General features: G+C 35.0%; 1 protein-coding gene across 7 annotated transcripts in view; it reads left to right on the forward strand.

The window, feature by feature from the left end:
• The window catches only part of GTDC1 (glycosyltransferase like domain containing 1), a 346,607-nt gene that overhangs the window by 17,939 nt on the left and 301,658 nt on the right, over positions 1–27,010 (forward strand). The gene's annotated exons all lie outside the window — the stretch shown is intronic.

Below are 27,010 nucleotides of genomic sequence, written 5' to 3' on the forward strand. Positions count from 1 at the left end.
AGGGCAGTAGTGCAAAGAGTTGACATTTGTCAATCCGGTGTGATAAGAAGACATTAATTTTGTTTCGTGGCCCAAGTAGACCCTACGAGAACTAACCAGGTTTGAGTTATCTTGATGGATCCAGCCAAGGAGGGCTGCTTGTCATAGGAGGGGACTGTGGGTGGGATAGTGAGGCCAGTCTGAGAATGAATCCCCCACACCAGGGAACTATGCAGGGTGAAGGAACCAGCCTCTTTGCTTGCTGTAATTTAAGGCCACCCTGCCTCTAAGACCTGTATTGTACTGTCCAAACTGGGCTTTTTTGAGAATGAGAGAAGTGCTGTCAATAATTACATAAGGATAACAGATCATCCTGCTACCAATCCATCTAGTAAAACCACATGGAACTAGGCACACAGAACATTCGTCCCTCTTCCTCTGCCTAACCTGATCTGCAGGAACCAGAAGATGAGGAAGGAAGTGGAGAAAAGTGAAAGAGCCACGAAGAATATTGAAAAACAGATTATTATTTCTTTTGGTTGACCCTGGTTGGGGGCGGGGGCGGTGCAGTGATATTCTTTGAATAAGATATGAAATCGAAGGGTTAAACTGGACTAGACTATATTTTACAATACTTGAAAGTGACTGAGAAGCAATAGGATTTTTCTGGGATGTTATGGAGAGATGGGGAAGTGAGATCCAGAAGATTATGTTTGAAGTGATGAAATGTATCCCACTGAATTCAGTGTATTTGATTATTAGTTTAATAGAATTTAGTTGAACAAGCCTTTAGTTTATACCTATAATCTGATATGTAAGGTACTATGTTAAGTATTTTAGGGAAGGCAAAGATGACTAAGATTTTCTGTCCTCGAGGAGCTTCTGTTTTAGGGTAAATAGCCAACCTTAATCCATGGCATAATGACGTAGGTTCCCTAGACATGCAAGTAGCAATGCTGTGGAAATGTGGAGAGAAGTAAATACCACAGGCATTCATGGCACGCTTTGTGGAGCATGCTGAATTTGGGCTGAGCCTTGAAGGAAGAGAAGGAGATCAGCTGGGAAGAAAGGCATTCTAGCATGAGGGAATAATCAAAGGCATAGAATTGAGAATGGGTAGACTGGGAAGAAATAATGCTCACTCACACTGAAAAAAACTTTTTTTAGAATGGTTTCAGCCACAAGTTAAGCATGCTTGCTCATGTTAGAATTCTGGTTGAAGTTTGGTATTTTTACATGTCATTTTTGCATTTCTTTAGTTATGTACAAAGTGTCTTCCTCCATGAAATATAGTGTGGAAATGTTATTCACTTTAGAACCTAGATAGTTATAAGCATCAAAACCAAACTTTTAAGTCTAATCACAAAGTCTATTACTTTCCTTGATTTAAAACAGTAAAATGTAGAGATGATAATTTTCACATACAAGCCTAAGAAGCATTTGGCATTGCAATTAGTTTCATAACAAGTGATTGTTTTTTAAAGCCTTCCCAGAATAAGAATGAGTATCTTGATGCTAGTGTCACTTTTAAATAGCTGTAGCTCCAGGAATGTGTCTGTTCACATTGTTATCTTAAATATACACCTTATCTATCCATATTGCTGTACTTCAGATGTGAAAGTAAAAATAAAGGTGTGAAGTGCCTAGCAGACTTGTATGGATTTATGTAAATTAGAAAACACAGGAATGATCTGTTAGTGCTGAGGCCTTAATGCATTAAATTCAAGTAAGGATGATTTCTTAAAAGTTTCACACACACACACCCACCATACCCAGTGATTTACCTTGAAAAAATAAGAGCTTTTATTTTCTGAACTCCAGACACATATCCAATTGTCTTATGATACCTCCATATGGATATTTAAAGATATTTAAATCTAAAATAGTCAAAACTCGACTGATCTTTTTACCCAAACTTGTTTTATCTTTAGTCTTCCCTAAGTTAGTGACATGTTCATCTGTGTTACTCAGATCAAAAACCTTGGAGTCATTCATCCCTGACTTATCTCTCTTATATCCACACCTCATCTGTCAGTAGTTCATGTTGGCTTTATCATCAAAATACATCTAGAATCTGAATATGATCACCTCTCACCACCTCCACTACTACCTGGTCCAACCCATTATCATGTCTTACTGGGATTGTTTTAATAGCCTCCTGCTGGTCTCCCAGCTTCATCTTGCAATCCTCAACTCCTAACCGAGTTGTTTAATCTCAGTGCAGCAGCCAAGATAATCACAGTTAAAATATACATGAGGTCCTGTCATTTTTCTGTGCAAAGCTTCAGTTATTTCCTTTCTTATAGTAAAAGCTAAAGTCTTTGTAGCAGCCTGTAAAGCTGTATATGAGATTGCCCCATTGGCAGCCTCATCTTTTGACTGTTTATTACTCTCCATTTGCAACTGACACTACAATGTTCCTTGAATAGCTGGCCTCAGGGGCTTTGCACTTGAGTTCCCTCTGCCTAGAATGCTCTTCCTCCGGATAACTAAGCTTATTCTCTAACCTTTCTTGGATCTTTGTTGAAATGTAACATTTCTAGTGAGGCTTTCCTTGACCATTTTATTTAAAAGTCCTCTCCCCCCAGATGCTTAGTTTTCCTGTTAAGCGCCTTCTGAAACTGTTTTAGTTTTTTTATGGTCAGTCTTTACCTGTTAGGATGAAAGCTTGATGAAAGCAGGGGATTTCGTTTTGTTTACTACTCTACCACTATGCTTAGAACAATTCCTGGTACATAGTTGGTACTTAATACATAATTGATTTAATGAATAAAAGACAATAAAAGATTCGTTGATGGGTTACACCTGTAGTAAAACTTTATGTGCCTCCTATTGGCATCTTCTGACAATGTTTCCAAATGTCTGAATATTTCTTCTTTTTTAATTTTTAAGTAAAATATTGGTGATATAATTTACATATAATAACAGGCACTTACTTTAAATATACAGTTGAATGAGTTTTGACAGATATACACATATATGTAACTACTGCTACAATCAAGGTATGGAACATTTCCTCACCTCCAAAAGTTCTCTTGTATCCCTTTGCAGTCACTTCTCCTTCCCTCCCTCATCCTAATTACTAGGCATCTTGACCTGAAAATGTGCCACAATTTGCTTTAACATTTACCTGTTCATGGATATTGGGGGGGGTTTCTAATTTTTTCCTGTAAGGAATAACACCACCATGAATGTTTGTTTACAAGTCTTTCTGTATATATGCATTAATTCGTGTGGGTTAGAGACCCAGGAATAGAATTGGTAAGTGTATACTTAACTCTGTAAGAAACTGCAAAACCCTTTTCAAAGTGATTGTGCCATATTTCCAAGCAAGTATAAAAGTTCTAATTGCTCCACATTCTGGCCAGCACTTGATGTTACCATTCATTTAAATTCAGATGTGCTAATGGGTGTATAGTGTTATCTCATTGTGATTTCATTTGCATTTCCCTGATAACTACTGACCTGGATCTTTTCATTTACTTGTTGACCATTTGTTTATCTTTTGTGAAGTATCCTTTCTAATCTTTTACCCATTTAAAAAAAATGGATTGTTTTCTTGTCATTCAGTTATGAGTTCATTACATATCAGAATACAAATCATTTGTCAGACATATTTTCTCCTGATCTGTAGATTGCCCATTGATGGTATCTTTTGGAGAACAAAAACAGTAGAAAAACCAAATGATTCTTCTGAAACCTATAAAATTTGTTGGAAGAAATTAAATAAATAGGAATACACTCTATGTCTGTGTATCAGAGGAGTTAATAGTGTTAAGACGGCAGTACTCTTCCAAATGATCTACAGATTTAAGAAAATCTCTATCAAAAATCCTAGCTGCCTTTTTTTTTTTTTTCAGAAAATGAAAAACTGATCCTAAAATTTACATGGAAATTCAAGCTACCCCAAATAGTCAAAACAATCTTGAAACAGAAGAAAAGTGAAGGACTTATTGGTACTGGTATAAAAATAGATCAGTGGAATAGAATTAAGAGTCCAGAAATAAAGCTCAACATTTATGTTTAGTTGATTTTTGACAAGGGTGCCAAGATAATTTGATAGAGAAAGAATAGTCTTGTCAACAAATGGTACTGGGACAACTGTGTATCCATTAACAAAATAATAAAGTTAGACCCTTTTCTTGCACTATTAAAATTAATGCCAAAGTGAATTATAGACCTAAATGCAAATACTAAAATTATAAAATTCTTAGAAGAAAGCATGAGAGTAAATCTTCTTGGGTTAAGCAAAGCCTTAGAAAAACACAAGTACAAGTGACAAAAGAAAAAAAATAGGTGAATTGGACTTCATCAAAATTAAAAACTTAAAAAGATACCATCAAGAGAATGAAAAGACAACTCCCCAAATGGGAGAAAATATTTGCAAATTAGATCTCTGGTAAAGGACTTGTATTTACAATACATAAAAAACTCTTATAATCCAGTAATCAAAAGACAACAGTTTAAAAATGTGTGAAGTATATGTGAAATATATATGTCCCATCTGTTCTTTATTCCTTTTATCTTCTTTTTTTGCTTCCTTTGGGATTAATATTTATTTTTAACCTCATCTTTTGGGTTATTAGCAATATATCTTTGTATATTTTTATTTTTAATTTAGTTGTTTCTATAGGATTTATAGTAGACATTTTGATTTATCACAGTCTATATTCCAATAATATTATACCACTTTATGTATAATTTAAGAGCTTTACATAAATATGTGGCATTTCTTCCCACCTGTTCTTTGCAGCATTGTATATTTTACTTCTGTGTATTATGTAAAGCATCATAGTATTTTTTATTTTTTTCTTTAAACAGTCAGTTTTCTTTTAGAGCAATTAAAAAATGAAAAAAGTCTTTTATATTTACTTGCATATTTATCCTTTCTTCTGGTCTTCATTCCTTCATGTAGATCTGTGCTTCCTAATAGTGTTATTTTTCTTCAGCCTGATAAACTGTAACATTTCTCGTGGCAAACATCTATTTTGAACAAATACTCACCTTTTATTTGAAAATGTTTTATTTAGCCTTTATTTTTAAATTGCACCCTGACAGGGTTCCCCCCCACCCCCCCCAATAGTGGTGTGTCTTGATGTAGTTTTTTGGTATGCATCCTGCTTGAGGTTCATTGAATTCTTGGATCTGTAGGTTTATCGTTTTCCTCAAATTTGAAAACCTTTAGGTCATTAATTTCTCAGAACTATTTTCTGCTTTTCTATTTTTGGGATTCCAGTTACACATATGATCGATAACTAGATATTATTCCACAGGTCACTGAGACCCAATTCACTTTTTCTCAGCCTCTTTTTTCTCTACTATTTGGACAGTTTTTATTGTCCTGCCTTCAAGTTAAATGATCTTGTCTTCTACATTGTCATGAAATCATCTAGTGAATTCTTTTTAGACATTTTAATTTAATCTCAAGATTGTTCTTGAGTAGCCTTTACTCTAGAGCTAATTTAGTTTATTACTAAGATGTGACCTTTTGCCATGCTATATTCAATGTCATGATGATTAATGATGTCTCTACTCTTCTATTCTAATCTTGAACGTCTTCTAGGCCTATGTGATTTTTGGGTAGTGTTCAGATTATTGCTCTTTCATATTCTTCAGCCAGACTCATGGAGTCTTATAATATTCATCAGAAATATATATATGGGATCCCTATGTAGATATGTGGAGCTTTTTCTCTGCATAGCTCCTTTCTCTTATGCAATGCATCCTTACAGATGCCATCCACCTCAGCTTCCCTAAAGCTCTGTTCCCCCTCATTTCAGCTAGACCACCATGTGCTTTTTATCTCCTTGTGCAGTGGTCTATAGTGTGCCTCCAGGTAGAAAACTGTAGTAACCATAGGGCTCACCTTAATGGATTCTCTTCTTCAGAGATCATCAGAGTTCTGTACTTCCTTATTGTCTACTGTCTGAAAATCGTTTTATATATTTTGTACAGTTTTCTGGTTGATTACAATAGGAAGGGGACAAGTCTGGTACTCTTTATTCTATCATAGCCAGCATTTGAAATGTCCTGTTACTCTCTTTTTTAGTATTGAAATTTAAGAAATAAATGTTTTTGTGTACATCTAAAAATATTTTTATTTATATGTATCTGCCATTAAAAGAGTTGAACATTGATCAACCCCTTTCTTGATGACATTTCTCCTTTTAATTATGTTATGCAGATGTCTGTAGCCCTAGACTATTGAAAATGCACCCCTCCTTGATTTCCTAACTTCTGGTTTTCTTCTTTCAGTGTTTGTTCCCACTGAGACCAATTTCAGTTTTCAATGACTCTCTTCTTCCTTAAACTTATGTTTTCTTTGATTGTCCTTGTTATTCACAAAAGGAAGTTTTAATGTGCAACCTTGGCACTTCAGGGCTTCTCTAGTTAGGCTTTCCTCTGTTTTTTTTTTTTTATACTCTATTTTCCTCTTTTCATACCTAACAAATGCTCTGGTGTCTTGGTCAACATTCCTATGCATACGTCTTTTTCTTTGATAATACTGTTTCTTTGCTGAAAGACCTTCTTCACTTCTCCGTGTCAAAATCCTAATCATTCTTCAGAATCTCTCATTTCTTTATGGTGGTGCTTTTCTTTACTGGGATGTTACAGTCCTTTGAATATTTGTCAAAACCATCTTACTAAATTGTAAGGTCATTGAATGCTTTACTCATCTATGATTTTCCTATAGGGCTGACTAGCCTAGAACCTGGCACATAGTTGATGTTCTGTAAATAGTTATTGAATATTTACATAAATACTCTTCAAAATAGAAAGCCTTTAAGGTATCTTGAAGTAAATCTCCAGTGTGGCTTGTTGAATGAATAAGCATATGTGTAAGAATGTACTGCCTACTCCAGGCATTATGCTGCCCTATAGGTAGATCTTTCTGTATAGCTGTGCTTCTAGAGTAGCAAGCAGATAGAAATAAAGGGTCCATTCATTAGATCTAAGTAGTATTCCTCCAGTAAAGATGGAGAATTGCCGTGAGTAATCTGAAATGGTACGCTACTCATTCTCTAATGTAATCTATTTATATATGTGTTTTATGAGAATCCTCTAGTTTAACCTGTATTGGTCAACGTGTATATATATTTTATTGAGAATAACCACTATTTATGGTGGCATGGGTGAACACAAATAAATAAACCCTCAGTGACTTGTATACAAATGGTAGAGACACGTATTTTCTGTATGCCATGAGTAAGTGTGGAGATGGGTGTAGCTGTAGAACAGAGAAGGAGCACTTAGGTGTTTGGTTGCTCTAGGTTCTCAGAGGACTATATCTTGGTGTATAAATTAGGTAGGAACAAATGTGTTATGCTTAACCCAACTTTCATGGACTGAGCAGACTATTTTCAGATAATGCTTCAGATAGTGAAAGTCAGTTGTCATTGTTTAATTTTATACACTCTTTATTTATACCTACTGTCATTTCCTGAGGTCATCCCTTCAAACAACATTTTATGAGGACCTAAGATGTGCTGCTGGTTGCTTGTGCTGTCATTGAAAAGATAAAAAAGACATGCTTCCTGGAGAAGTGGTAATGGCCTTCAGAAATCTCAATTACTGATTTCAGGTCATAGTTTAAGGAACCTGGCATGTAATACTTGTATTTGCTTCAAAAAAGCACAGGCCAGATGTCAACCAATGGTCATGGGCACCAATTCAGCACCAACAGGAATCCTCAATTTGGGGTGCAATGAAGAAGGAAACTTTATTCAGTGCAAAGAGCTCAATTGTGATACAGCATGGCTATGAAGTGGCCCTCCGGAAAGATGGCCCTTGCACGAGGCAGCACTCAGGCAAGGCCTCTCCCTGGCTAGACAGCTCTGCTCCAATCCAGTCCAATCCACTACACCTATTCTGCTTTGCTCTGGTCTGCTCTACTCTGCTCTACTCCGGTTCTGTTCACTCTGCCTGATCTGCTCTGCTTTTCCAGCCAGATGTCTTCAGTGTTTCAGCTATAGCTGAGAAAACAGTCTTCAGTCTTAGGTTGAAAGGGAGTGTGCTCTCTTCAAGCCAGAGGGAAGCTGACTTATATAGAGAAAAGTCTTCACTGCTGGTCCCTAATTGGTTCATCCTCATGCAAAGAGGATTCCAAATCCTCATAGTTTGAGTGGTCCAAAAAGCACTGTCCTGATTGGTCAGAATGGAGCTACTCTGAGTGGTCAGTGGAAGTGAGGAAATAGTGCACAGTCCTTGATTGGACAGGGACTGTCTTAGTCCTATTAGTTGAAATGTAATTCCAGAAACTCCTTTATTAATGGCTGATTCGGACAGCAGGGACACCATGTAGGTAGGCGGTTCAGTGCAGGAGGCAGGCAGTTTAATGCAGGCTTCTTCCTAAAGCACAGCCTGTGTGAGAGGCCCCTGTTTAGAAATCGCTGCAAGGCTCTGTTTCTAAATTTGAGCCCAGTTAGTCACCAGGAGTCCTTCTTGGTATCTTCCTTCCTGGGGTTGACAAAATAAAAGAGTTCCTAGGATAATGGAATGATAAACTGAACTTTCAGTGATGTGTCAGTATTGAGTAGATACTTCTATAGCCAAAGGAAGTGCTACACCATATGCAGAATTGTGGAAAGCTGGTTTTTGTGACCTTCGAATTCCTTCACTCACACAGAAGATATCAATAGAGGGAGAGATTTTGTCAGTTGAATTTTTATGGAATGTCATTGGAGCGTTGTGTGTTTTAGCCCTGCCTGCCACAAGTTAGGGATGTCTGAATCTTTCACTAAGCTTAGTGAGAGGAGTTTCAACTGGATTAAATGGGTCCTGCAGTTGGGGTCACCAGTTAGTTACTCATGCCATGGCAAGTCAAAGTGTTCTCTGGCAGTAGGACTGAGTTTGAGAAGTATTTGCACTCCCCTCTTTCAACAGGTCAAAGGTGTTTGTATACCAGACTATGAATATCGATCTGGTGTTATTCGAAAAGCGATCCTGTTCAAGAAAGTTTTCTGCCATGGGATGGAGATCCCAGCAGTAAGGAGTTGCTGGGTGTACCGCCAGCAGTCAGAAACTGAGGGGGCATTGGGAAGGATCTTTTCGCTGAGGGAGATACTAGCAGGAGTTTTGCAGTTGGAGGGTCATACCCTTGGAAGAATGCACATAAGCTGCCCAAGAGAAGAAAAAACAGCTTTAAATACCTACCTTAGCCACGTAGCCCTAGGCCATTTTGGTACAGTAGCAGTCAAATAAGAACTGTACTATATGCTGGACCTGTTCTCATCTCCCTGATCTTGACCCTGGTGGGCTTAGAAAGCTCCGGAAGATGGCAGAAAAGAAATTTCTTGGTGAGAAGAAAAGGGTTTTGTTCTCTCCCTCACTGACGGTGGCCAGCTAGCTCTGGGCAGGCGCCAGCTGAATGGAGAACATATAATTTAATGTTAAGTGTACTTTGGAATTTTGATTGTTATTTGGATCCAGTGTTTTAAATTTTGAAAATTTTTACACTACAGCAATGTTGGAACAGTAATATAATAAACACCCCATACCTTTTACCAGTTAGTAACATTTGGCTACATGTATTTATATTTTTTTGGCCCTGGGAGTGGGGCTGAATCATTTGAAAATGATACTTTACTCCTAAATACTTCAGCTTGTTTATCTTAAAAATTAAGATAATCTCTTATGTAATTACAGTACCATTATCACACCTGGGACTTTGCCATTGATATGAGTAATGTTATATAATATATAGTCCATATTCAAATTTCCCTAATTGTCTACTTTGAATTAGTTATTTTAAATTACTGAACCAAAACTTACCATTTAAAGTGACCTTGTGATTTTCTGTTCCTTATGAGGGACCAGAAAAGTCATGAGGATTACTTGAGTTTTTTCTCAAGGGCAAAGGTTGGTTTAACAGAACAGTAAGAGACAAAGATAACGTTTTTGCATGAAACTCATCATTTCTGAATGTTCTACAATGTTAGGTACACTTTTAAAAGGGCATCTCAATTCAGTGTATTTTGCATTGTTCAAGAATAGATTTCCTGTGGATGAAACAAAATTGATGGAGTGATAATTGTTGAAGCTAAGTGATATGGTTCATTAAACTCCTCTCTACTGCTGTGTGTGGATTTGAAAAATTTCATACTAAAAAGTTAAAGGACTTTTAGAGTCTTGTGTTTTCTATTTGTAGATTTGGAATATTAATCAATTAATACATTTTTAGTATTAATTTCAGAAGAAATCAATTTGCAATATTAAAGTACAGTAATAATAATAATTCTGATTTTTGAGTATTTAGTAAATGTTAGGTTAGGCATTAGGGTAAATCTTTTTCATGTTCAAACCTCTCCAAGGTAAATTTTATTTACTTCATTAAAAAACAATCATTCTTTGGAGTTCATTACTCAATCTGAAGGCTTCCCTTCATCTTTTTCTTAGTTTGTCATTTGTTTCTGATGTGGAGAGGGAATGAGCCCAGGATTGGTGCTAATAATGGAGTGGATGACCTAGGTGAAAGTGTAGGTCTGGGTGAAAGTTCATATTGGGTCCAAAATTAAAGCTAAACTTTATAAGGAGCGGGATTGAGTTTAAGGGATTTCAGTGGTACAGTGCTGGCTCTAGTTCAAATTTATCAGGTAATGCACAGTTCTGAAAAGATAGAAGAGATAATTTCTCCCAAATAAAAATAAAAATAAAATAACCTTAAAACCTAGTGTTTAGCCTTGTTAGAATTTATTAAAATTTATTTGGAATTTCAAGTAGTATATGTATTAGCTTTAGTAATAATTATGGTGTGGTAGAATACTTTTTTGTACTTTTCATAATGTAATAGAATTTTTTTCACACATACAATCTTAATACTAAAGGTAGGATCTTGTAATTTTGTTCATCAAAAGCGGAAATAAAAATGACTCTAAATGTCCATGTGCACATTAGATACATTAGTGATTTCTGAGTGTTAAACACAATTTATGTCTTCTTTTTTGTTTAGTATATTTTGTAAAGGTTTTAAAAATGAATAGTCATTAAAAGGAATTACACTGTTGAATGAGAAGATTGTAATTGACCTTTGTAAGAGAGACAATTTACTCATTAATCTTTAGTGTTACTTAGCAACACAAAATATTCCTATTCTGGGAATTTTCACATCTTTCTTCAAGCACACATTTGGAAATATTTTATATGATGTGATGGTTGTCCATCTGTCCTGAAGCTCTCACTGCTTCTTCATTACCCGAATGTCCTCATTAAGGTTCACATTCATACAGTATATTCTTTCAGCTTAATAACCCACAGTTTGACTTGAGAATCATTTGGCTTGTCAGTATCTTAAGAGTTTTGGAAAATAAATTTATTTTGTGTATTGTGAAGCTAAAATTATTGAAATGTGTTTTATTTTCATAATAAAACAAGTATAAAAAATATTGCCTTGGGAGCTAGCTATTATTGTCCTTAGCTTCTAGGGAGATAGTTTAATCACCTGTAATAAAGAGGTAGTGTGGTTATATTTTGGCACATTAACTTGTATTCAGTTTAGATCATCATTTATGAAAATGCTAGGTTCATAGGGAATGTCGTATTCATCCATTCGGCAAATATTTATTGAGCGCTTACAATATGCCGGGCTCTGTGACAGGCCCTGGGGAGCACAGTGGTGAGCACAAATGTGGGGTCTCTTCTCTCCAAAAAATAACTGATTGTTGGAGAGCATGCAATGAAAGAACCCGATCTGGTCACATAGGAAAGGCTCCCCTGAAAAAGAGTGTCTTAGCTTCTATCTGAAGGACATTCTCGTAGGAGCAGCATATGCCACAGAGGCTGCAGGGCACACTGAGAACCTGCCAGAAGGCTAGGGAAGCTGGGCTTCAGAGAATGAAGGCCTGTAAGATGAGGCTTGTGAAGAAATTGGTTTGGTGAAACTTCATTCTTTATCGTTGCTTTATAAAGAATATAAAATCAACAGCCATCTTTCTAGTGACTTATGTGTATCTGTCTTAAGATAATAAATTCTTTTCAGATACTCACAGATTTGAAATCCTTTAGAATTCATTTGTCCCATTTGTTGCTTCAATCCCCTACATAGTAACCCATTCTAATCAGTCATCTCCTGTTTGAATATTACTAGCCCAGTCACAGGGCCCTCTCTTTCTTCCTGGGAACCAACTTCATTTTCAGATACTTTTAATTATTAGAGAGTTCTTTCTTATCTGAAGCCAACATTTGGGTTTCTACTCATTGATCTTAGGTTTTTTTTTGAGGCAAAAGGAATCAGTCCAGTTTGTTTTTAGACTTTCATGTATGTTAAACTTACTGATGTATAGCTGTAAGTCTCTTTTCCAGACTTTTTCCTCACAATATTTGAAAAATTTCAAATATATACCAAAGATGGACTAGTAGAATGAAACACTCTTCTTTCCCTACTCTGCATGTACCCACTGCCCAGGTTCAATAATGACTGTCCCATGGCTTTGTTTGATTAACTGATACTTAATGAATATCTTCTTTGCACTGTGTGCTGTACTAGTTCCTGGAGTTATAGAAAAGGACCTGATACAGTTTCTGGCCTTAAGGAGCTCACATTCCAGTGGGGAAGAAAATAAGAAAATCAATTAAAATAGTACAGCATGATGCATACAGTCATCTAATTTGCAAGAGAATCATGGGATTATAAAGAAAAGTACATGAAAGGCATTTTACTGTGCTGATAAATAATAGAACTGGGAGGAATTTGTATATGTGGTTAGGCTATGGAAATACTTCCAGGGAGTCTTTAAGAAAGTAAGCAAGGTAAGTCAAAGTTCACCAGACATTAAGAAAGTCTCTAAAATGCCACCCACCTTTGGCATGCAAAATCTTATATATGTATGTACTTCAGGTATTTCTGTGTAGGTGGCCCTTAGTTTTCATCAGACCCTCAAAGAGGTCTATAATTTAAAATAGGGCCATTGTATACTTCCTTATAAGGGAAATGGATCTGGTTATTGTTAAGTATTTTTTAATGGTCAGCTCATACACTCATCAGCGTTAAAAAGCCAAAAGAGACTCAGAGACAGATGTTCAGTCACGTCAACTGCAAGCCATCTTTATTATTTGCACATAGAAAAATAAATCTGTATACTCTTCTTACAGCTTAGAAATTTAATGTTTACATATTGCATTGATTACATATCCTAAAATATGAAGTAATTTGTTTAATTATTATACCCAGAGTTCAGAGATTTGTTACCTGGAGACATGATATTATACCCAAAGTAAAAATGCTGCCTCTTTCTCCAGACAGTGTTACAGTCCTCACTTAGTCCATTTTGAAAAGCATGCTGTGAGAACACAGGGAAGATGTAAGAGTGTTGAGTTATGTTCAAATCTATTTTTACTTATACAGCTTTAGCAAGGATGCATTATTAATGTTGATCTTGATACTTATCAAATTTGCCTTGTCTGAATTTTGAGATCCATGTAATGTCTTTCAGTACAACTACATGAGAGCATAAGCATATATGTGCACACACCCTAATGCAATAATGCTCCTTTTAGAGCTTTTTCAACCAAGGAAGCAGGTACTATTTACAGTATATGCCAGTCAAATTGGAAACAGGTGCTACCCATTCTCTAATCTTTGCAGCCATTCTTTTACTTTGTACTTGCTTTCGTCTGTATACTACATGTGTGTCTATGGTTTTCCTGCTTTTGTTTTTGTTTTCTTCTCTCTGTTCTGGAGTAGATGTGTGACAAAAATGCTGTAATGCAGTCTTTTTTTGTTCAATCAGAATGTCACTTTATGCTTGAATACTGTAGTTGACTTTTTGATCACTTCTTTTATGTATGATTTGCTTGTTTATTTCTTCTGTTTACTATTCAAGAATTACATATCTGCTCTAGACTGGCAAAAATGATCAACTCTGATTAATTTTTGTAAAATACCTAGGAAATTTCATTGACACATAGCTTTATGCTGCATTTTGATTATGCATATGATCATTTGTTAAGTTAGAGTGTTTCTGAAATGGTGTTATTTGATAATTTGTGTAAATTACCTTTAAAAAAGAAAGAGAACAACAAGGCTTATCCTTTTGAATTGATAGGATTTAACTGTTATTAAAATCATAATATTCTCCATAAAGCAGACTTATTTCTTATTTGTGTTTCAGTTGCATATTCTAAATAAGTCATATCTCCCTTTGGAAATGTCCCAGTTTATTGAACATTTTTATTCAGTTTCCATAGTGAGCATATAGATAAGATAGTGGCTATATAAATAACTTAAGATAAATTTTATAAATAGTATTGGAAATCAATCTCATAACTCTAAGTGTCACTATTATTTTTCTGTAATGCTTCTGTCTGTAGTATAGGATACTGAGCAGTATAGTGGATAAAACATATATTTCCAGCCCTCAAAAGTTTACTTTCTAATAAGGAAGAAAGACTAGAGCGTAAATAACTTGAATGGAATAAATTGTGTAAGAGAGGCGCAAATAAAACCCAGAGAAAAAAGATTATTTTATATTCGGCATTTCTTAAAGGATATAATACTGGAGCTGGGCCTAAAGTAACTGGTACAAAATTGACAGAGGAGATTGGGGAAAAGAACATTTCAGGCTGAGCATGAAACATGAAAAAGGCAGAATTGCAGTGTATCATTGAAGAATCTCCAGTGATATTACATAGGAGCTGAGGGAGCACTTGGCTATTGGATTAGAAAAATTAGGTTTAACTGTCTTGTAAGGGTGTTTAGATCTTATTTCTTAGGCAGTGGACAATCTTTGAAGTTTATAGAACATCTTTTATGTGTCATACTTGAATGTGTCTTAATGATTTATGTGTAACAACTCTTGTTCAGTATATATTAGAATCCTCATTTTAAAGAAGATGAAATCTGAGTTTCACAGGAGTTAAATGACTTATCCAAGGTCCCATGACATGTAATTGTCAGAGCTAGGATTCAAACCAAATGTTCTTTTGAAAATGCCTTCTCCCTCTCTTTTAACTGGAGGAATATAAATCAGGCTAAATTTTAGGAATGTTGCCAAACTAGTTGTTTTCTTGGATTAGGGAGTAATATTGTAAGGCATGGTGGCCAGTTAATTGAGAGGATATTTTAGTGATTGAGAAAAGTGGTGATATGAAACTTGAATTTGGGGTGGTAACGATAGGAATGAAAAGGAGAGTTTGTGAGATTAAGGTGGCGGAATTGTCAAGTCTGGGCAATTAAGAATGTATGCATTTAGGAAGTACTTGGAGGAAGGAGCCGCCTGTGAGAACTGAAAGAAAGAAAACTAGAGACCCAAAGAGTATACTATTATTATGGAAGTTAAAATAAGAAAAGTTTCAGACACGAGGTAATGAACACTATTAAGTACTATGTGGATTTGAAGATATATGAAGACAAAGTAAAGATTATTTGGTTTTTGATGACCACTGGAGACTTTTGAGAGTGACTAGCAGAGTAGTATGATTAGAAACCAAATAATAAGGTATTGAAGAGTGAATTTTTTAAGACAAGAATGTGGAAACATTGATGTAGACTTCTTTGAAAAAGTTTAGTGGAGAAAGTTGAAATAACTCAAAAGATTAAGACAAAGGATTTTAATGGTTGAGGCAAATGGATGAATTTGTTAATATCCTCAAAGGCATTGGTGATAAGAAAGGAATTGAAGATTTTAGAGAGGAGATAATTGGTGGTTCACAGTCTTACAGAAGATAGGAGGGTTTAACATAGGCATGTAGGCTAAACTTTGAGAGAAGAAGGAACCCTTCTTGTGAATTGGGAGAAAAAGAAAATATGTGGGACGAGTATCTACTTATAATTTATAGGAGGAGCTTAATGGCTCATGTTGACCAAGATAGTTTATTGAAGGAAAAGAGGGGTCATCTACTAAGAGTTAGTAAGCAGAGGTGGTTATTAAGAACTTTCAGAAAGAGAAAAAGATTTGGAGCAACTGCTGTGGTCAAAGAATAAAACAGTGGAAGAATTCTTAAAGCAAGAATTTCTAGCCAAGAATCTAAGCATACATTTTTATTGGCACCAATTGGCACGTACCTTTTTTCTTCATCATTGCTTAGTACTCTGGGAGTGAGAAGGAAGATGTTACACAGTGCATTTGCTCAATATTAGGCATTGGCAGTTAGGCCCTGGAAGTTAAGTGAGTTAGGGTTTCTTAGTAATGAGAACATAATCGACATTTTAAATTCTTAACTTCTTACCCTGGTATATAAAAGCCTTCCACGTTTGAAACAAATGCATATTCTTAATGATTAATATATGAAAGAATATTGTCACATCTAGCCTTTAAAACTTTTCTCTTTTTTACCTTATCCCCTTAACTTAACTTGGGCAATAATTGAATTGAAATATGGAGACATCTTGGTGCAATGGAACCCTTTCTTTTAGCAAACACTTGCTGGACAGGTATGACATCAGAAGCACACGTGATGAAAGGAAAACATAGCTAAATTGGGTTTTATCAAAATGTAAAACTTCTGTACTTCAGAAGTATCCATCAAGAAAGTAAACAGACAACCCATTGAGTGGGAGAAAAATATTTGCAAATCATCTCTTGAAAGGGACTTGTATTCACAGTATATTCAAAATAACCATAGAATGACAACCCACTTAAAATAAATGGTCAAATTATCTGACTATATTATTTTGAAAAAGAAGATAAACAAATGGTCAATAACATCATTGAAGGATGTTCATTATTAGAGAAAACATTATAGAGTCCTCTAATCCATGATCTTGGGATGATTTTGCATTTATTTCTTTAATATCTTTCAATAGTATTTTATAATTATAAGAATGCAAGTTTTCTACTTCTTTTGTTAAGTTTATTCCTAAGTATTTGATTCTTTTTGATGCTATTTTAAATGGAATTGTTTTCTTATTTTTATATTTGGATTCTTCATTGCTTATGTATAGAAATACAATTGACTTTTGCATATTGATCTTGTATTTTCCAAACTTGCCAAACTTATTTATTAATTCTAATAGTTTTTTTTTTTTTTTTTAGAGGATTGCTTAGGAATTTCTATATATATGATATTATTATTTGCAAACAGAGGTAGTTTTACTTCTTCCTTTCCATTCTGGATGCCTTATATATTTTTTTCTTGCCTAACTGTCTTGACTAGAATCTCTAATACAATATTGCATAAAAGTGATAAGAGTGGACATCCTTATGTTACTCCTGATACTAGGGGTAAAGCTTTTAGTCTTTTACCGTTATGTATGTTGCTAGCTGCAGAATTTTCCTGGATTTTCTTGAACATGTAGAGGAAATTTCTTTCTATACTTCTTGAGTGTTTTCTGTTTTGATCATGAAAGCATGTTGAATTTTGTCAAATATTTTTTCTTTGTATTTTGTTTTTTGGCCTACTGAGCTGATCATGTGGTTTTTGTCCTCCATTCGGTTAATATAGTATATTCCATCGATTGAATCAATAATTGATTTAATCATTGAACCAACCTTGCATTCCTGAGATAAAGCTCACTTAGTCATGTCTCTTTTCATGTTTTTGGATTTAGTTTGCTAATATTTTGTTAAGAATTTTTCCATATATATTATATAGTATATTAGTCTATAGATTTCTTGAGATATCTTTTGTCTAATTTTGGTATCAAGGTATTGTACTAGCCTCATAGAATGAGGGAAGTGTTTTGTCCTCTTCTGTTTTTTTGGAAGAGTTTGTGATGGATTGGTGTTAATTTTTAAAAATTAAAAATTTCACCAATGAGGGCAAATCCTGGGCTTTTATTGATGGTACTTTTTTGATTAATATTTTAATATCTTTACTTGTTAAAGGTCCATTCGTATGTCCTCCTTCCTTTTGGGTTTTAACAATTTGTATTTTTCTTGAATTTGTTAATTTTATCTAGACTATCTAATTTGTTGGCATATATTTGTTCATAGTATTCTTTTATATTCTCTTTACTTTTGTTAGATCAATAGTGATGTCCTCTCTTCTCTTTTTCTTGGTCAGTCTAGCTAAAGGTTCGCCAATTTTGTTGATCTTTCCAAAGAACCAAATTATGGTTTTGTTAATTTCTTCTATTGTTTTTCTGTTATCTATTTTATTAGTTTCTGCCCTAAATCTTTATTATTCCATTTCTTCTGCTTGCTTTAGACTTCGTTTGCTCTCATTCCTCTAGTTTATTAAGATAGAATTTTAGATAGTTTGAGATGTTTTTTATTTTAGCCATTTACAGCTTTAAATTTCTCTGTGAGGACTTCTCTAACTATACTCCGTAACTTTCTGTATATTGTTTTCATTTTCACTCAAGTCAATGTATTATCGAATTTCCCTTTTGATTTCTGTTTTGACCTATTGATTATTTGGAAGTATGTTGTTTACATGTTTGTTAATTTCCTAAATTTCCATCTGTTGTTGGTTTCTAATTTCATTTTATTGTGGTTGGACAACATACTTTGTATGGTTTCAGACCTTTTAAATATATTGAAGCTTGTTTTATGACCTAACATGCTCTGTCCTAGCGAATGTTCTGTGTATGCTTGAGAAGAATGTCTGTTCTGCTGTTGTTGGGTATAATGTTCTATTAATGTCTGTTAGGTTCAGTTACTTATAGTGTCGTTCATCTTCTGTTTACTTTTTTATCTTTTGCCTAGTTGTCCTAGTTTTTTTTTCCATAATGGTATTGAAAGTGAGGTACTGAAGTGACCAACTATTATTGTTGAATTATGTATTTCTGTCCTTTTTTTGCTCATGTGTTTTGGGATGGTCTTATTTTGTGCATGTATGTTTATCTTATTATGTCGTCCTGACTGATGGATCTTTTTACCCTTGTAAAATGTTCTTCTTTGTCTCTGGTTATAATTTTTCTCTTCATGTCTGTTTTTTTCTGATAATAGTATAGTCAATCGAGATATCTTGGTTATTGTTGGTATGATATATTTCCCACCTATAATTGTCATTATTTTGATTTTTTTCCATAGGATATCTTTCTAGAAAGGAAATTGATGGATCAAAGGGCATAAATATTTTTAATGCTCTTGATTTATGTGTTAAAGTTACTTTCCAGTAAGTTTTACCATTTTATATCATAACTAAAATGAGAGCAACACTGATTGTTCACTTTTTATACAGAGTTGGCTAATTTGACATAACGTTTCATTTACAAAATTTACATTTATTCTATACTTTCTTAGATTGAAATTTTTTCTTAATATTTAGTATTTTTATTTCTCACATAAATTTTCTATATGTTAGAGATATAGAATTTTCATATTAATTTTTTTAGATTTGGAGAATTTTCACCACTATATTTTATTCGTATTACAGCTTAAAATTTATTTTGTAATTTCATTGCAAAAGACATACTAGAGTTAAATTAATATGAAGGGTACGGTTATTATTTCCAATGGATAGTAATTCTCATTTTTAGTATTTTAAATTACACAGGATCTTAGTTATTTTTAGAGTGTTGTTCATTTAAAGTGAAATAATATACATTTAATCTTTTCAATTATGATTGCCAAACTTCAAATAATCCTATATCTTGGATATCGTGAAGCAATTTTTTATAAAGTAGAATTGTTCTTCCAATTGGAAAATTTTAAAATTTTGAATGGGATATTTTACTAGATGTACGTGATACTGAAGTTACTCAGCTAATATAAAATTGTTTCTTTTTTTCCTTTAAAACTTTTTCAATTGTTTTAAATTTATAGAAAATTGCAAAAAAATATAAAGAGAAACACAGTATAACCCTCTCCAAACTTTGTCAAATCTGAACTTTTTTGCCATGTTTAGTTTTTTATTTCTTATTACTTCAAAAAACAACTTTATAGATGGATGTGAGACTCTATGGGGCTGATACCTAAATCCTTTCTCCTTTCTCCTGCTACGTCCCAGCCTCAGACGTAGCAGGTATTCTGAGTAGGGAGTTTACATTGCCATGCTTGTTTTTATACTTATATTTAATACATCTGTGTCTATAACATAAACCTTATATAAATGATATCTATACCTGTCCTTCTGCCCAATATTCTGTCCTTTTTGCCCAACATTATGACTTTAGACTTTTCATTTAGGATGATAGATGTTGCTATAGTTCATTGACTCTCAGAATAAGATCCTTTACCAGGATCTCAAGCATCACTTGAGAGCTGTGAGAAATACAAATTCTCAGGTTAGGATGGGATACATTGTGCAGCCTAATACAAAATGAAAATTCTGGATACTTTGTTCAAAAACTTTAATTTCGAGATGGCAACAGCAGAGTATGTTAAACCAAGATGGGGGTCCTTGTGAGCATGTTCATGCACCCAGAGGCTAGCTGTTTCAGGCCTCATTCTAGACCTACTGAACAGGCAATCTGTGTTTTAACGATCTTTTAGGTGATTCTTATGAATGACCATTTGTATTAATTTTCCAGGTCTACCATAACAAAATACCATAGACTAGGTGGTTTAAACCAGCGGTCCCCAGCCTTTTTTGGCACCAGGGACTGGTGCTCCTGTGAGAATCTAATGCCTGATGAGCTGAGGTGGAGCTGAGGCAGTGATTCTAGTGCTGGGAAGTGGCTGCAAATACAGATGAAGCTTCACTCACTCGCCTGCTGCTCACCTTCTGCTGTGCAGCCTGATTCCTAACAGGCAGACCATGGACCGGTACCAATATTGGTTTGTGGGTTTGGGACCCCTCGTTTAAACAACAGAAATTCATTTTCTCACAGTTCTGGAGACTTGAAATCTAAGATCAAGGCAGATTTACTTTCTTCTGAGGCCTCTCTCCTTGACTTGCAGATGCCACCTTCTTTCTGGCCACCATATGTGCTTTGTCCCCACATGATCTGTGGATGCACATCTCTTGTGTTTCTGTGTGTGTCCAAATTACCTCTTCTTATAAGGACACTAGTCATATTGGATTAGAGCTCACCCTAATGGCCTCATTTCAATTTAATCACCTCTTTAGAGGTCTTCACCTGTCTTCAAATACAGTCACATTCTGAAGTGCTGGGAGGTAGAGCTTCAAGAGATGGATTTTGGGGGGACACAATTCAGTTTATAATACCACTGCTACAGTTCAGGAATCTTTAGGGCTGTATGTCAGTTGTATGATTATGCTCTTATTTATATCTTTTGTGCTATTAATGGACATTTAGATTATTTTCCTTTTTTTTTCACTATATCAGTTTCTTTCCTTTTCTAGTTTCTTTTTTGATTTTTATTTATTCTTTAAAGGCATCTCAGTAGACTTCAAATGTTCTAATGTCAATTGAATTAAAACAAAATCATGTACTGCCTTTTGTTTAGTGGAAGGTTGTAGTCTATAAGCTGTTAATTTGCTAGCATGTAATTTTAAAGGTGGTGTTTTTGCTTTATGAGACTGGATTTTCCATGTAGTCCAGCATATGCGGTTTTGGACCATATTTTGAGTTAACTACACTAGCTACTATTTCCATATATGGGTGGGTCTGTCATAATGATACTAAATAATTAAGTTTCTCTGTTTGTAAATAAAAGAGAACAGTGACTCCATCATTGTGTACACACTGTCGGGTTTTCTTGGCCTTTTACAGCTCATTATTATCATCTGAGAATATACTGAAATTCCTGTTGCTTTTAACTTTTTATGCTGTTAAGAATAGTATATGAGAAATATTTGTTAATTTTATTTTACTAAAAGTTAGGTCCTTTTTTAATCAAAAGGTAAGGTTTTGTAGTAGGCTAGGGCAACATTTTCTCTTTGTGCTGAGTTTCTACATGTTATATACTTTATAATTCTATTTCCTTTATTCAAATTTTATTCAATTCCTTCTACCCCCACACTTCACCTCATAACTTCTAACAGATGCATATTACGTGTGTCATTGATAGTTTCAAAAGTCTACTGAATTCATTGAGGACCCATTGATAATCCACAGAGACTATGTATTCGTCCCTTCCACCCTGCCAATGCTTTGACTATCTTCCCACTTGTTATTTATATCTGTGTTTTAAAGCTGTGCTATACCAAAGAGGAGATAAATACTATTCCTGTTATTAGTTACTCTTTGATGGCTGAACTTGGTGGACAAAAAGAAGTTTTAGCATGATAATAATTGAAACTAGCATGATCTGGTGGTAGTATCATCTAGGAGCGTGTTAGAGATGCAAATTCTCAGGCCTCACCTCAGATCTGCTGAATTAGATGCCTTGCAGGTGATTTCCTTGCTTTTATGCAGTTCTCTAAGGACAATTCTCTAAGTAATGTGTGTACTTTCTAACATGTACTGGGATTGATAAAGCAAGTAATGGTGCTTGTCCATAGCTCTTCTTTTCTTTGTGGTGGAGAGGTGAAGTAAGAGGTCAGCTGGGCTGGAAGAGTGTGAGGAAAAGGGGCTCTGATCCTTTCACTTTTACTGGCAAACATACATTGATCTTCAGGGATGGACTATTCATTATCATTTCTTCCTTTATGTCTTTTCATTCTATATCAGCATTATACTGCTGAATTTGTGGAACCCCTTGTTATGCATTTGGGTCCCTAATTTTAAAGTAAATTTACTGATTTATTTACTGTTTACCCGTATAAGGTCTGTGTTTAGGTTTTCAGAATATAAAAGGAAATATAAGTTGTGGTCCCCACCCACATGCTTTGGCATCATAGAGACTTGGGTTCAAATTCTGCCTCTGAACCTCAATTTCAGTGTAATCTTCCGCAGAGCTTTTAATCTCTCTGCATCTCATTTTCTTCTGTTGTAAAATGAAGGTAACACCTACTGTGCATTTCTTACTGGGATATTCAGGGGATTAAATGAAGTAATGTATATGAAGCACTTAAACATAATAGGCACTCAGTAAATGGTAGCTGGATGCTATTATCATTATAATCATCATCATCTAGTTATTTTTGTATTTGAACATCACACTTGACTCTACAGGGCATACTATATTAATGGTCTAGGTGACACTTTTCAGGAATTGCTTTCCTGGCTCTGCGATGATTCCATCACAATGGATAATTTAATTAGCCCTTGCCTGCTGAGCACTATGGCTGTGGCAGTCAGTAAGAGAAATGTGGTAGAGAAAGAGCCAAGGCTTTGAAGTCAGACAGATCTCGATCTTTCATTTCTCCAGCAGTCACTAGCTGTGCACCATGGGCAAGGTGCTTAGCTTTCTTCCTCTGTTTTCTCATCAGTAAGAAAAAGATTGTAACACTTACCTTGAACATTATTGTGAATGGGGTTGGTTAGTGTTTTTGTGGGGATTAAATGAGGATATATGTAAAGCGCTTGGCTAATAGTAGCTACATAGTAATTTCGGCCACAAGTGTTGTATTCTCTTCCCTCTTCCACTCACCCTCTATAGAATTTTAGTGTCTATCTTTTCCCTGATACGTATTGGAATTTCTTCTACCTTTGACTCTTAAAACCCAAGAGGCTAAGTGACTGGCTTGCTTAATACTATTGGAAAAGGAATAAGTTAACAAAACCAAGTTTATGTAAGAGTTCCTGATTCCTAGGCCTAAATATAATTTCTTTTAGTGTGTTTATGAAAATTATTTTTTTACTGTGATAAAATATGCATAACATAAACTTTAGCATTTTAATTATTTTTAAGTGTATAGTTCAGTGGCATTAAGTACAGGCACATTGTTATGCAACCATTGGCCTGTATTTTAAAGCCTGTAGTTTTGGTATTTGAAAATTTATTTCATGTGTTCTGTTTGTTTGGAAGGGATCTTAGTGTCAGATAACAGGATCATTAAAGGTAGTTTAAGGAGAAGGGGATTTATTAAGTTGTTTTAGTTTATGTGATCTCGAAAGGAGTAGAAGGAGTAGACTCTAGGCTGAGCTTCTAGGAATACCGCCTGGAACCACACTTTTCAACTGGCTTGCTAAGGGAGCCACAGCTGTCTCTGGACACCATGCTGCTCTGCCCAAGTTTGGAAGCTGCTGAATGAGGAGTCTTGGCTTTTGCTTTTGGCCCAAGAAGAATCATCGTCTTGCTCGCTGTTATTGCTGTATGGGCTGATCTGCCTGCATTTGGTTGCTCTCTTTCCTTGTTTTCTTTCTCCTGGTCTCCTAGGAGTGTTCCTGCTTGGCACCTATAGTGCATGCAGATCTGAAGTTGCAAGGGAGTCTAGCAAAAGTATCTTTTAGTTTTCTAGCCACTATTGTGTTATAAGACATACTAGAATGGAGTTGCACGAGTGTTGAGAATAAATCTGCTATACCTGCCACAGCTCTTTCAAAAAGGAAAAGGATAGGGGACATATTAATTTAGCACTTTTGTTCTCTTAAAAGAAATGATAGTTTCAACAGGGGAAGTAAAAATGTCAATCCAGCTATATTGATATGAAATAAGTTCTATAGTAAAGAAAAGAAATTACATTTTGTCAGTGAAGCTCAATTTTTCAAGTATTATAAACCTCCAAGTGGACCCTGTGTTTATCTAGCTGATAGGAGTGAATAAATTTGGTTTTTTTGAATGTTATGTCACTCTGTCATTTTGAATTTCATGGTTTGACATTAGAGTAGGTGAGTACAACATTCCTCCTAGCCTACCACGTTTGCTCACTTTTGCCAATTAGAAAAAAAGTATCCATTCTTGTGCAACTGAATCTTAAAATCATGCAAAATTTTTATATTGTAAAAAATTTGTATTTCTTTGAACACATTAATGAAGGTGGGGTTGGCCTGGGGTGGTAGATAAATTTATACATAAAGTAGTGTCTAATTTGAAGGTTATTTTCAGTTTTAGCTATTATCTAGACCAGTGCTATGTAGTAGAATTACAATGTGAGTATGTATGTAACTTAAAATTTTCTAATAGCTACATTAATGAAGTAAAAATAAACAGATAAAGTAAATTTTAATAATATTTTATTTAACCTAACATATTTAAATATTTAAACGTGATATTAACTACATTTCATGTACTTAATAGCAAATGTGGCTAGTGAGTACCATATCAGACAGCACAAACGTACATTGCCTGCCTTATTTCATACTAGAACTTCTCAGATTTGAGAAGTACTGAAATGTACTGCACAAAGGTTTATAAAATGTCCTTAGCGTGTGCCATATCTTGATAATGCTTTACTTCTTACACTGTTTTATAATAGAATGATTGTAAAACAGTGCTGTTCCCCAAATTACAAGTGTTGCTGTTCTGGCTTGCTGTATTTTATAAAAATTGTGTAGTATTTGAATTACTGCAGTAAAGTAGGAGTGTGAAATGTGATACTGAGGTATGCCATTACAGGCATAGTTTCAGAAAGAAGTATTAGGCCATACCAGTGTAGACCATTGCGTTTAACTCCTTTGACTTAACTTGTTCTTGACGATATCTCAAGGACATTGTTTATAACTGTCATTGCCCTAAAGTAGTAGTGTCTAAACTTTCAATTAGTACAATTTTTTAAAGCACTTACACTATATATACATTATTTACCTATGAAAAATGCACCTGCATAAGTGTACTAATATATTACGTAAATTGTGAAACAAATGTAAATAGTGAAACCATAAAAAGATTAGATAAAATAAATATAAATAAAGTTTTAATATTTTTCATGCACCCCAGATAATCACCTTGAGCAGTCAGTCACCTTTTGGAGATCAGTGCTATACATCCTATTGAGCATTGGCTCTCAAACTTGATTGATCACCAGAATCCCTTGGGGACGTAAGTAATTAACAAGAATAAGAACAATAGTGAAAAAAGTTTTCTTTTAGATATTACTCTAGACATAAAGAATTAAAATTTATGTGTGTACATGTATTCATGTGTACGTAGAGTGTATGTGGAATCTGTATTTAATTTTTTAAATATTAAGAGTCCCTGTTACAAATATCAGGGATTCTTAATTTGGATATCATGAGAACTCTCTGAAATTATGTACAATATTATACATGCGGTCACCTAGTGGAGAAGATCTCTAGTTTTTATCAGAACCCCAGATGGTCTTAGGCCTTGGTAAAAGGTCAATAACAGCTAGCCAAAGGCCAGTATAGATATATGGGTCAGAGACAGACTGAGTTGGGCTAAAGAGGCCAGGATGGATTCCTTCAATATTAAGCTTACCTATGATCATAGGGCTGTCAGGACTGAGAAGTGGGCAGACTTGGGGGTGGTGGTGATAGTGCTGTTTCATAGATGAGGACAGACCAGTGGAACTGGCTTGAAGTACTAATAGAACAGGGTCATAATTCCATTTAGAATGTCTGACCTGAAAGTAGATACTGAGAGTCCAGTCAAAGATGGAACACAAAGTCTGGATGTGATGGAGTGAGTCAGATGTGAAGTCTAAGAAGGTAGGCCAAGGTCATTGATGAGCAGGAAGGCTCAGGCAGAAATGACACCCTAACATTCCAGCAAGGCCTAAAGGGATGGACCTACAATTGAATTGCTGGCCCATCATCATGGTGATTTTCCCCAGAAACTGGGTCATTGTCTACCTAATAATAAGAATGCTACGTGAAACTTTTTTTGCATTTGGAAGAAGGATGTATGTGTAACCCACAGATCCCTGCCAATTCTAGAATTCTATGATTTCCAATGCAGTAATTGCTTTTCCACAAGTAGGGTACATCATATTAATTTATGTGCATGTCATAAGTTCCTCCCTACTGGCACAACTATTGTGCTCTAGAATCGGTATGTGTTCCAGTTTTGATTACAAATTCTCTCCCTAGAAGACCAGTCTTTTTGATTACTTCTGCTGGTTTTCTAAACTTGAGCCCTTTTCCCTTTTCACCTGGTATTGACTGGGCCTTTTGAACCCCTCTGAGATAATGGTCAGACGGTTCTATGAAAGATTTGTATTTGATCTAGCATCTCTGCCTCCTCTTTACTATTTATTGCCATTCAGCTTAAAGGAGACTAGAATTCCTCATATCCCTTTTGTTCTTAGGCTGACTTATTAAAATAAGTCTTGTCCCCAGAGGATTTACTAATTGAGGTCATGTTGAAATAACATTTTTGGGAGGGGTCCCCTGGAGAAGTTTTCTCAAAAATATTGAGATGCATTTGTCTTGATCAATGGAGCATTTTCCTACAATAGCAGTGTTTACAGGCTGCTGCTGCTGCTGCTGCTGCTGCTGCTGCTGCTGCTGCTGCTGCTGCTG

Source organism: Pteropus vampyrus, unplaced genomic scaffold, assembly GCF_000151845.1.
Source record: "Pteropus vampyrus isolate Shadow unplaced genomic scaffold, Pvam_2.0 Scaffold17, whole genome shotgun sequence".
NCBI classification, from domain to species: Eukaryota; Metazoa; Chordata; class Mammalia; order Chiroptera; family Pteropodidae; genus Pteropus; species Pteropus vampyrus.